Source organism: Girardinichthys multiradiatus, chromosome 10 (genome assembly GCF_021462225.1).
Source record: "Girardinichthys multiradiatus isolate DD_20200921_A chromosome 10, DD_fGirMul_XY1, whole genome shotgun sequence".
Classification (NCBI taxonomy): domain Eukaryota; kingdom Metazoa; phylum Chordata; class Actinopteri; order Cyprinodontiformes; family Goodeidae; genus Girardinichthys; species Girardinichthys multiradiatus.
In genome coordinates, this window is record NC_061803.1 from 21,137,667 (window position 1) to 21,148,794 (window position 11,128).

Sequence of the window (11,128 nt, forward strand, 5' to 3'; positions counted from 1 at the left end):
GACCAATCGGCGGTAATTGGGGGCGTGGCTAGTTGCGTTTAGATCCTCCCAGAAAGCAACAGACCAAGTAAACATTTGGGCTGTTTGTCAGCCCCACTTCATTCCACGAATCACTGCGCAACTGTCTTTTACAAGAAACTTTGATGGGGGTGGGAGTGGGCATATCAGGAACATATTATCAGGTGGCTTAATGGTAGAGTTTATTTAGGTTTATCATTTCCTTTTTACTTTACATTTAAATAACTTCAATTTAATAGTCGAAATTTTATACAGGTTTGACTATACGGGGTTGAGTATGCATTTGGATTTAGGTCTGGACTTTGACTGGGCCATTCTAACAAACAAATAAGCTTTGATCTAAATTTTTCCGTTGTAACTTTGACTGCATGTTCAGGCTCGTGTTGCTGGAAGGTGAACCTTCACTCCAGTCTCGGGTCCTTTGCAGCCTCTAACAGGATTTCTCCCAAGACTGGGATGCATTCAGTGTGCTTTATTGGAGCAATTGTAAAGTGGAAAAAAATAATAAATGATTTTCACTTCTTTTTAACTAGCAGAAATCTAAAAAGTTTGGTTTGCATTTGCAGTCAGTCTTCTTTACTCGAAAATAAACCATTTACACACTGGTGGATACTATTTACTAGTGTAACTTAATGCCAGTATAAATCCAGCTGTTCTGTTTCTAACCTCATATATTTGTTAGAGACCATAAGTAAACAAGCAGCATCATGAAGACCAAGGAATACAATAGATAGGTTAGAGATGAAGTTATGGAGAAGTTTAAAGCAGAATTAGGTTGTGAATCTTTGAACATCTCAAAGAGCACTGTTACATTTAGGCTCTGAAAACAGAAAGTTGACAACCCAAGCAGAAGCAAGGAGACCGTTAATTAGTGAAGCAGTCATGAGACTTATGGGATCTCTGGAGAAGCTGCAGAGATCCACAGCTTAGGAAGAAGGATCGCTCTACAAATCTGGCATTAATGGAAAAGTGGCCTGAAAAAATGTGCAAAGCTTGTAGAGACAAACCCCAAAAGACTTGCAGCTGCAATTGCAGCAAAAGGCAACTAACTATTGACTCTCGGGATTCCACATACATGCAAGTCACGCTTCACAGATTTTTATTTATACAAACTCTTAAAACCATGTATCATCCTTCTGTTTTTCTATTATGCATTACCTTGTGATGATCTAATACATTTAACCCCACATTAAAGTCGGTGGCTGCAAATGGTATAAACACCAACAATCACCTTTTGTCTAAAGCGGTTTGTTGCTTCGTGCCTAAATAACTAAATAATATGTTTTCAAAAGAACTGGATGGATGGATGAATGGACGGACGGACGGATGGATGGACGGATGGATGGATGGATGGAACATTGCCAGGAGAATCTATAAATGAAGAATTGATTTCCTAAAGAAAGTGTCTTTATTAAAAAAACAGCAGAGCTCCCAGCCTGGGATGGTTCATTTGAAAGTCTTTTCAGCAGTGACCTTTAATCTTCGTTCGTTCGTTCGTCGTCTTCCGCTTATCCAGGACCGGGTCGCGGGGGCAGCAGACTCAGCAGAGACGCCCAGACGTCCCTCTCTCCAGACACCTCCTCCAGCTCCTCCAGGGGGAGCCCAAGGCGTTCCCAGGCCAGCCGAGAGACATAGTCCCTCCAGTGTGTCCTGGGCCGTCCCCTGGGCCTCCTCCCGGTGGGACGTGCCTGGAACACCTCCCGAGGAAGGCGTCCAGGAGGCATCCGGTATAGATGCCCGAGCCACCTCAACTGGCTCCTCTCAATGTGGAGGAGCAGCGGCTCTACTCCGAGCTCCTCCCGGATGGCCGAGCTCCTCACCCTATCTCTAAGGGAGTGCCCGGCCACCCTACGGAGGAAGCTCATTTCAGCCGCTTGTATCCGTGATCTCGTTCTTTCGGTCATGACCCAAAGTTCATGGCCATAGGTGAGGGTAGGAACGTAGACCGACCAGTAAATTGAGAGCTTTGCTTTTCGGCTCAGCTCTCTCTTCACCACAATGGACCGGCACAGCGCCCCCATTACTGTGGCAGCTGCACCGATCCGTCTGTCGATCTCCCGCTCCATTCTTCCCTCACTCGTGAACAAGACCCCGAGATACTTAAACTCCTCCACTTGAGGCAGGAACTCCCCTCCAACCTGAAGAGGACAAGCCACCCTTTTCCGGTCGAGTACCATGGCCTCGGACTTGGAGGAGCTGATCCTCATCCCAGCCGCTTCACACTCGGCTGCGAACCGCCACAGCGCATGCTGTAGGTCTTGGCTAGAGGGGGCCAGCAGGACCACGTCATCCGCAAAAAGAAGAGACGAAATCCACTGGTCCCCAAACCAGACCCCCTCCGGCCCTTGGCTGCGTCTAGAAATCCTGTCCATAAAAGTTATGAACAGGACCGGCGACAAAGGGCAGCCCTGCCGGAGTCCAACATGCACTGGGAACAGGTCCGACTTAGTGCCGGCATTGCGGACCAAACTCCTGCTCCGCTCGTACAGGGACCGGATGGCCCCTAATAAAGGGCCCCCGATTCCATACTCCTGGAGCACCCCCCACAGGGCATCACGAGGGACACAGTCGAATGCCTTCTCCAGGTCCACAAAACACATGTGAACCGGTTGGGCAAACTCCCATGAACCCTCGAGCACCCTGTAGAGGGTATAGAGCTGGTCCAGTGTTCCACGGCTGGGACGAAAACCACACTGTTCCTCCTGAAGCCGAGGTTCGACTATCGGTCGGACTCTCCTCTCCAATACCCTGGCGTAGGCCTTACCAGGGAGGCTGAGGAGTGTGATCCCCCTGTAGTTGGAACACACCCTCCGGTCCCCCTTCTTATGAAGGGGGACCACCACCCCAGTCTGCCAGTCCAGAGGCACTGTCCCCGACCGCCACGCAATGTTGAAGAGGCGTGTCAACCATGACAGCCCTACAACATCCAGACACTTGAGGTACTCAGGGCGGATCTCATCCACCCCCGAAGCCTTGCCACCGTGGAGCTTTTTAACCACCTCGGTGACTTCAGCCTGGGTGATGAAAGAATCCAACCCCGAGTCCCCAGCCTCTGTTTCCACCACGGAATGCGTGATGGCAGGATTGAGGAGATCCTCGAAGTACTCCTTCCACCGCCCGATAATGTCCTCAGTCGAGGTCAGCAGTCTCCCGCCCCCACTATAAACAGTGTTGGCAAAGCACTGCTTCCCCCTCCTGAGGCGCCGGATGGTTTGCCAGAATCGCTTCGAGGCCAACCGGTAGTCCTTCTCCATGGCCTCACCGAACTCTTCCCAGGCCCGAGTTTTTGCCTCTGCCACAGCCCGGGCCGCAGCACGCTTGGCCTCACGGTACCCGTCAGCCGCCTCAGGAGTCCCACAAGCCAACCACAGCCGATAGGACTCCTTCTTCAACTTAACAGCATCCCTTACTGCCGGTGTCTACCACCGGGTTCTGGGATTGCCGCCACGACAGGCACCGCAGACCTTACGGCCGCAGCTATGGGCAGCAGCATCGACAATAGATGCAGAGAACATGGTCCACTCGGACTCTATGTCTCCAACATCCCCCGGGATCTGGTCGAAGCTCTCCCGGAGGTGGGAGTTGAATACATCCCTGGCCGAGGGCTCCGCCAGGCGTTCCCAGCAGACCCTCACTATGCGCTTGGGCCTGCCGAGTCTGTCCGGCTTTCTCCTCCTCCAGCGGATCCAACTCACCACCAGGTGATGATCAGTGAACAGCTCAGCCCCTCTCTTCACCCGAGTGTCCAAAACATGCGGCCGAAGGTCTGATGATACGACAACAAAGTCGATCATCGACCTCCTGCCTAGGGTGTCCTGGTGCCAAGTGCACTGATGGACACCCTTATGTTTGAACATGGTGTTCGTTATGGACAATCCGTGACTAGCACAGAAGTCCAATAACAAAACACCACTCGGATTCAGATCGGGGAGGCCATTCCTCCCGATCACGCCTCTCCAGGTGTCACTGTCGTTCCCCACGTGGGCGTTGAAGTCCCCCAGCAGAATAATGGAGTCCCCGGGAGGGGCACTATCCAGCACCCCCGACAGGGACGCCAAGAAGGCAGGGTACTCTGCACTACCACTCGGCCCGTAGGCTGAAATGATAGTCAGAGACCTCTCCCCAACCCGAAGGCGCAGGGATACAACCCTCTCATCCACTGGGGTAAACCCCAACACGAGACGGCTGAGCTGGGGGGCAACAAGCAAACCCACACCAGCCCGCCGCCTCTCCCCGTGGGCCACTCCAGAGTAGAAGAGAGTCCAACCCCTCTCAAGGAGATGGGTTCCAGAGCCCACGCTGTGCGTGGAGGCGAGCCCGACTATTTCTAGTCGATATCTCTCGACCTCCCGCACCAGCTCAGGCTCCTTCCCCCCGAGCGAGGTGACATTCCACGTCCCTAGAGCCAGCCTAAGCATCCGGGGATCGGGCCATTGAGGTCTCCACCTTCGTCCGCCACCCAATCCTCTTTGCACCGGTCCCTCACGGTTCCCCCTGCAGGTGGTGGGCCCACTGGGGGATGGCCTCGCGTCTCTCGTTCGGGCTTGGCCCGGCCGGGTCCCGCGAGGAGCAACCCGGCCACCAGGCGCTCTCCGACGAGTCCCGACCCCAGGCCTGGCTCCAGGGTGGGACCCTGGCTCCGCCGTACCGGGCGACGTCACGTGCCTCGATATTGTGTTCTTCATGAGGGGTTCTTGAACCATTCTTTGTCTGACCCATCACCTAGAACCTGTTTGCCATGGGAGACCCTACCAGGGGCATTTAGGCCCCAGACAACATAGCCTCTAGGATCATTTGAGCACTCAAACCCCTCCACCACGTTAAGGTGACGGTTCAAGGAGGGGCCCCTTTAATCTTTCACTTCTTAAAGCAGTAAAAATAAACACTGTGGTTTTTTGTACATACTGTAATCTAAAAATAAATGTTGGGGTTTATTCATTTTTTTAGAATTTTCTTTCTTATTAATTTTTCTTTATTTAGCAGAATCTCATACCAGTAAATGAGACATCCTTTAGTTTATTTACTGAGGAGGAGCACGTGACCACGGGTCCGCTCTCTTCATCCACAGCAATCTATAGGCTTTCTCTGCTGCCTCTGTGCTACTGTAGATGACCTTCCTTCTCCTTTCCTCTGTGATGCTGAGTGCAATAAAAGCTCTGCAATAATATTGTCCTGCAAAGCCTCTGCACCCTACCTCCACAGGCAGGCACCTTGCATCCCAGCCTCTTCTGTGGCATTTGCTGACAAGGCTGTCATACTTTTCACTCTTCTCCTCAGAGGACTCCTCCATGCGTTTTTTTCATCAGAATCAGAATCAGAATCAGCTTTATTGCCAAGTTCGTACATACAAACAAGGAATTTGACTCCGGTACACTTTGCTCATTTGTTCTGTTTTTGCATTACAGAATATACATATTTACAATGTACAATATACACATATATAATAAAAAGGTGCATTTGCAACATCTGTATGCTGTTGTTTTGTACTTTATTGAATGTTCAACAGAGAAACAGCCTGGGGGAAGAAACTGTCTCTGTGGCGGCTGGTTTTAGTAAACAGTGCTCTGGAGCGGCGGCCTGAAGGTAAAGCTCTGAACAGTTTATGTGCAGGGTGTGTGGGGTCTGCAGAGATTTTAGCAGCTCTTTTCCTGACCCTAGACCTGTATAAGTCCTGGATGGAGGGAAGGTCAGCCCTGATTATTTTCTCTGCAGTCCTGATTATTCTTTGCAATCTGGACCTGTCCTGTTTTGTGGATGAGCCAAACCACACTGAGATGGATGAAGACAGGACAGACTGAATGATGGCAGTGTAGAAGATGACCAGCAGCTCCTGTGGAAGGTTGAACTTCTTGAGTTGCCTCAGGAAGTACAGTCTCTGCTGGGCCTTCTTTTGAACAGTGTCTATGAGTGAAGACCATCTCAGGTCCTCAGAGATGGTGGTTCCCAAGAACCTGAAGTGGTCCACAGCCGACACAGTGTTGTTGAGGATGGTGAGGGGGGTGTATGGTGGTGATGTTCTCCGAAAGTCCACCACCTTTTCCACAGTCTTGAGTGGGTTCAGTTCAAGGTAGTTCTGACCGCACCAGTGTACAAGCCAATCCACCTGCTGTCTGTATGCAGACTCATCACCGTCCTGGATCAGACCAATGACAGTGGTGTCATCTGGAAACTTAAGGAGTTTCACGGACGAGTCCGATGAGGTGCAGTCATTTGTGTACAGAGAGAAGAGGAGTGGAGATAGAACACACCCCTGGGGGGCACCAGTACTTATTGATCTGGTTCGGGAGAAGATGCTCCCCAGTCTCACCTGCTGCTGTCGGTCCGTCAGGAAGCTGTTGATCCACTGACAGGTGGAGGCTGGGACGTTGAGCTGGGTGAGCTTCTGGTGGAGGATGTCTGGCATGATGGTGTTGAAGGCCGAGCTGAAGTCTACAAACAGGATCCTGGCGTACGTCCCTGGGTGGTTGAGGTGTTGCAGGATGAAGTGTAGACCTAAGTTAACAGCATCATCTGCCGACCTGTTTGCTCGGTAAGCAAACTGCAGGGGTCCAGCAGGGGGCCTGTGATGTCTTTCAGGTGCGTCAACACCAGCCGCTCAAAGGATTTCATGACCACAGACGTCAGGGCTACAGGCCTGTAGTCATTTAATCCTACGATGGTGGGTTTCTTGGGAACCGGGATGATGGTGGATCGTTTGAGGCAGGAGGGGACCTCACATTTCTCCAGTGACTTGTTGAAGATCCTTGTGAAGATCGGAGCGAGTTGATTTGCATAGGCTTTCAGGCATGATGGGGAGACGTTATCAGGTCCTCCAGCTTTCTTTGTTTTCATGCGCTGAAAGAGCCCGTTTACATCTTCCTCGGAGATCTTTATTGCAAGCAGAGGATCTGAAGGTAGGGGGTTGGTTGTTTTAAGGGTCAAATTTGTTCCTGAATGGGATGTGGAGGGGATGATTTGAGGTGTGAATGGCTTCTTGTCATGTCTGCAGTAGAAGCCATTCAGACGGTTGGCCAGGAGATGACTCTGTTCAGGATGGGTGGAGGGGCTACTATAGGCAGTCAGGTTTCTCAGACCGGTCCATACAGCCGAAGCGTCACCAGTAGAAAGGCTGTTCTTAAGCTTCTCACTGTAGCTTCTCTTGGCTGCTTTGATCTCTTTTGTTAGTCTGTTCCTGGCCTGCCTGTACCGCGCCCAATCTCCACTGCTGTGAGTTTCTTCCTTTTCCCTGCGCAGATTCCTGAGGTGTGGAGTAAACCATGGCTTGTTGTTCCCAAAGGTGCAGAAGGTCTTGGTCTGCACACACATGTCCTCACAGAAACGGATGTATGATGTCACCACATCAGTTAGTTGGTGTAGGTCAGTGTCCTGTGCAATGTCGAAAGGCTCTGATGATGCCAAAGATGTTGTTTTTGACTTCTCCCAAGCTCTGATGAAATTCATGGATGGCATCCTGGGTTTTGACCTACGACAGCTGGCAATGACACTACAGATGCTCTCTGTGATGGTCTTGAGCACCTAATTGTGACTCCAGTTTTATCTGCCTCCCCCCAAATCTTTGGGGCAGCAACTCACTACATGCTTAACGACCCCTTTTCTTTGGCACAGTGGCCTTGTTGGTGTATCGGTCAAGCCCCAGCAGTGGAAGTTGGAAGGGCTGGGAAGGATATAGACCTCCTGGACAAAGAAATTGATGCAGTGGGGTTCTGCCTGCCAGAGATCAGTCCAAGAGATGTTCCACTCCAGAACTTGCTTCCATCTGGTCGAAGCACTTTGCTGTCTCAGGCCCGCTGCTCTGCTGGCCCTCCTCAGCAGCTTTTTTTAATGTCGTTCTGCACTAGTTGCCTTCGCTGCTTTACCTATGCCTTGTCAAATAGGGGAGGTTCCTTGCCCAGCCCTCCCACTTGCTACTGTTCCCACCAGTATTCAATATCTTAGCTGTGAATTTGTGTGCAATTGTGTGAATTCAAACCCCCAGTCGGTCGTGGCAGATGGCCGCTCACACTGAGCCTGGTTCTGCTGGAGGTTTCTTCCTGTTAAAAGGGAGTTTTTCCTGTCCACTGTCGCTACATGCATGCTCAGTATGAAGGATTGCTGCAAAGTCAACGCCAGTGACTGTCCACTGTCTCTACATGCTCATCCAGGAGGAGGGAATACTGCAAGTCACTGACTGGATGCAATCTGCTGGGTTTCCTTAGACAGAAAAACCTTTTATCCAATTTGAATAAATAACTGAATCTGACTGCACTGTTCAATTGTTAGTATTAATTGGAATGTATGTTCCTGACTGTTGTGAAGTGCCTTGAGACAACATGTGTTGTGAATTGGCGCTATACAGGTCCTTCTCAAAAAATTAGCATATTGTGATAAAGTTCATTATTTTCTATAATGTAATGATGAAAATTTAATATTCATATATTTTAGATTCATTGCACACTAACTGAAATATTTCAGGTCTTTTATTGTCTTAATACGGATGATTTTGGCATACAGCTCATGAAAACCCAAAATTCCTATCTCACAAAATTAGCATATTTCATCCGACCAATAAAAGAAAAGTGTTTTTAATACAAAAAACGTCAACCTTCAAATAATAATGTACAGTTATGCACTCAATACTTGGTTGGGAATCCTTTTGCAGAAATGACTGCTTCAATGCAGCGTGGCATGGAGGCAATCAGCCTGTGGCACTGCTGAGGTCTTATGGAGGCCCAGGATGCTTCGATAGCGGCCTTTAGCTCATCCAGAGTGTTGGTTCTTGAGTCTCTCAACGTTCTCTTCACAATATCCCACAGATTCTCTTTTGGGTTCAGGTCAGGAGAGTTGGCAGGCCAATTGAGCACAGTGATACCATGGTCAGTAAACCATTTACCAGTGGGTTTGGCACTTTGAGCAGGTGCCAGGTCGTGCTGAAAAATGAAATCTTCATCTCCATAAAGCTTTTCAGCAGATGGAAGCATGAAGTGCTCCAAAATCTCCTGATAGCTAGCTGCATTGACCCTGCCCTTGATAAAACACAGTGGACCAACACCAGCAGCTGACACGGCACCCCAGACCATCACTGACTGTGGGTACTTGACACTGGACTTCTGGCATTTTGGCATTTCCTTCTCCCCAGTCTTCCTCCAGACTCTGGCACCTTGATTTCCGAATGACATGCAGAATTTGCTTTCATCTGAAAAAAGTACTTTGGACCACTGAGCAACAGTCCAGTGCTGCTTCTCTGTAGCCCAGGTCTGGGGAATGCGGCACCTGTAGCCCATTTCCTGCACACGCCTGTGCACGGTGGCTCTGGATGTTTCTACTCCAGACTCAGTCCACTGCTTCCGCAGGTCCCCCAAGGTCTGGAATCGGCCCTTCTCCACAATCTTCCTCAGGGTCCGGTCACCTCTTCTCGTTGTGCAGCGTTTTCTGCCACACTTTTTCCTTCCCACAGACTTCCCACCGAGGTGCCTTGATACAGCACTCTGGGAACAGCCTATTCGTTCAGAAATTTCTTTCTGTGTCTTACCCTCTTGCTTGAGGGTGTCAATAGTGGCCTTCTGGACAGCAGTCAGGTCGGCAGTCTTACCCATGATTGGGGTTTTGAGTGATGAACCAGGCTGGGAGTTTTAAAGGCCTCAGGAATCTTTTGCAGGTGTTTAGAGTTAACTCGTTGATTCAGATGATTAGATTCATAGCTCGTTTAGAGACCCTTTTAATGATATGCTAATTTTGTGAGATAGGAATTTTGGGTTTTCATGAGCTGTATGCCAAAATCATCCGTATTAAGACAATAAAAGACCTGAAATATTTCAGTTAGTGTGCAATGAATCTATCTATCACAATATGCTAATTTTTTGAGAAGGACCTGTATAAATAAACTGAATTGAATTGAATTTGCTTGTTCGACTGCAGAATTTGCTCTCCATTTGTGGTTGGTCTTAACTGTTACCCCTGCTTTGGAGACTTTATGGTCCACTCACTTGTTGTATTGCAGCAGCTCCCTTGCCTGAAAAACTCCTCTTCAACAAGTTTCAAGGGGATTACCAGTTTGCAGGTTTTTCCATAGAGGACGATGCTGCTCAGGCTCCTCGGCAGTCCTAACCATCTCCTTAGGTAGAGGCTAAATCTACTTTCCAGATCTAAAATGGTGGTCATCAAAAACTAATTAGGGAGAACTGGCCACAGTATACTTGGCAGAATTTCATGTTGATACCCCCGCACTTCAAATGTTCCTGGTAGACCCGTCCTGTCGACATCCTTCAGCCATCCCTCCAGCTCCTCACAGGTGTTCTTGATGGAGGTAATATCTTGGAGGCTGCAGTCAAAGAACTTCCCCAAACTCCTGATTGGCTTCTTAGAGAGGGTAGAGATAGGTTGCAATGGAAAGGCGGCACACTTTTGTTACTTTGCTCTTTCAAGGTCAGTGATCCTGATTTTGTTGGCTGGAACCACATCCTAGCCCACCCCATGAGCCTCCCCAGCCCCATCAGAATCCATCTGCTTCCAGGAACTGACTCGATAGTCACTGTCAGGTTGTCCATGAAGGCCTGGATTGGCTGTTGTCGGATTTCAGAAGATGTACTTAGTATGGGCTTGGCATTGTGGTTCGGCAGATTTCACCAACATGTTTATAGCTAGTGCAAACAGGATGAGTGAGATGGTACAGCCTGTAGTAATTCCCACCTCCAATCTGTTCCACTCAGATGTTGACGCTCCTACAGAGACCTTCAAACTATGATTATTGTAATAATCCAGGACGAGGTCTCTTATCGCGGCTGGAACATGGTGGACCAGTTTGTCTGGAATTGAGCCATTGGCATTGGCCAGGTCCAACCATAACATCACCAGATTGCTCTTGTTCTCCCATGCCTCTCTGATGAGCTGTATAACTACGCTTGTGTGCTATAAACACCCTGGTATCAGGGGTGATGCCACCTTTCTACACTAAGGTGTCGATATAATAATTTTTGAGAAAGAATTCAGCCAGCTGCTTGGCCGTAATGCTAAAGAAAATCTTCCCTTCCACAGTGAGCAGTGAGATGATACAGAAATAGCTGATGTTCTTAGAGTCCTCCTCCTTCTGAGGGATCCACACATCCTCGGCAGACTGTCACTTCTGGGCTGATTT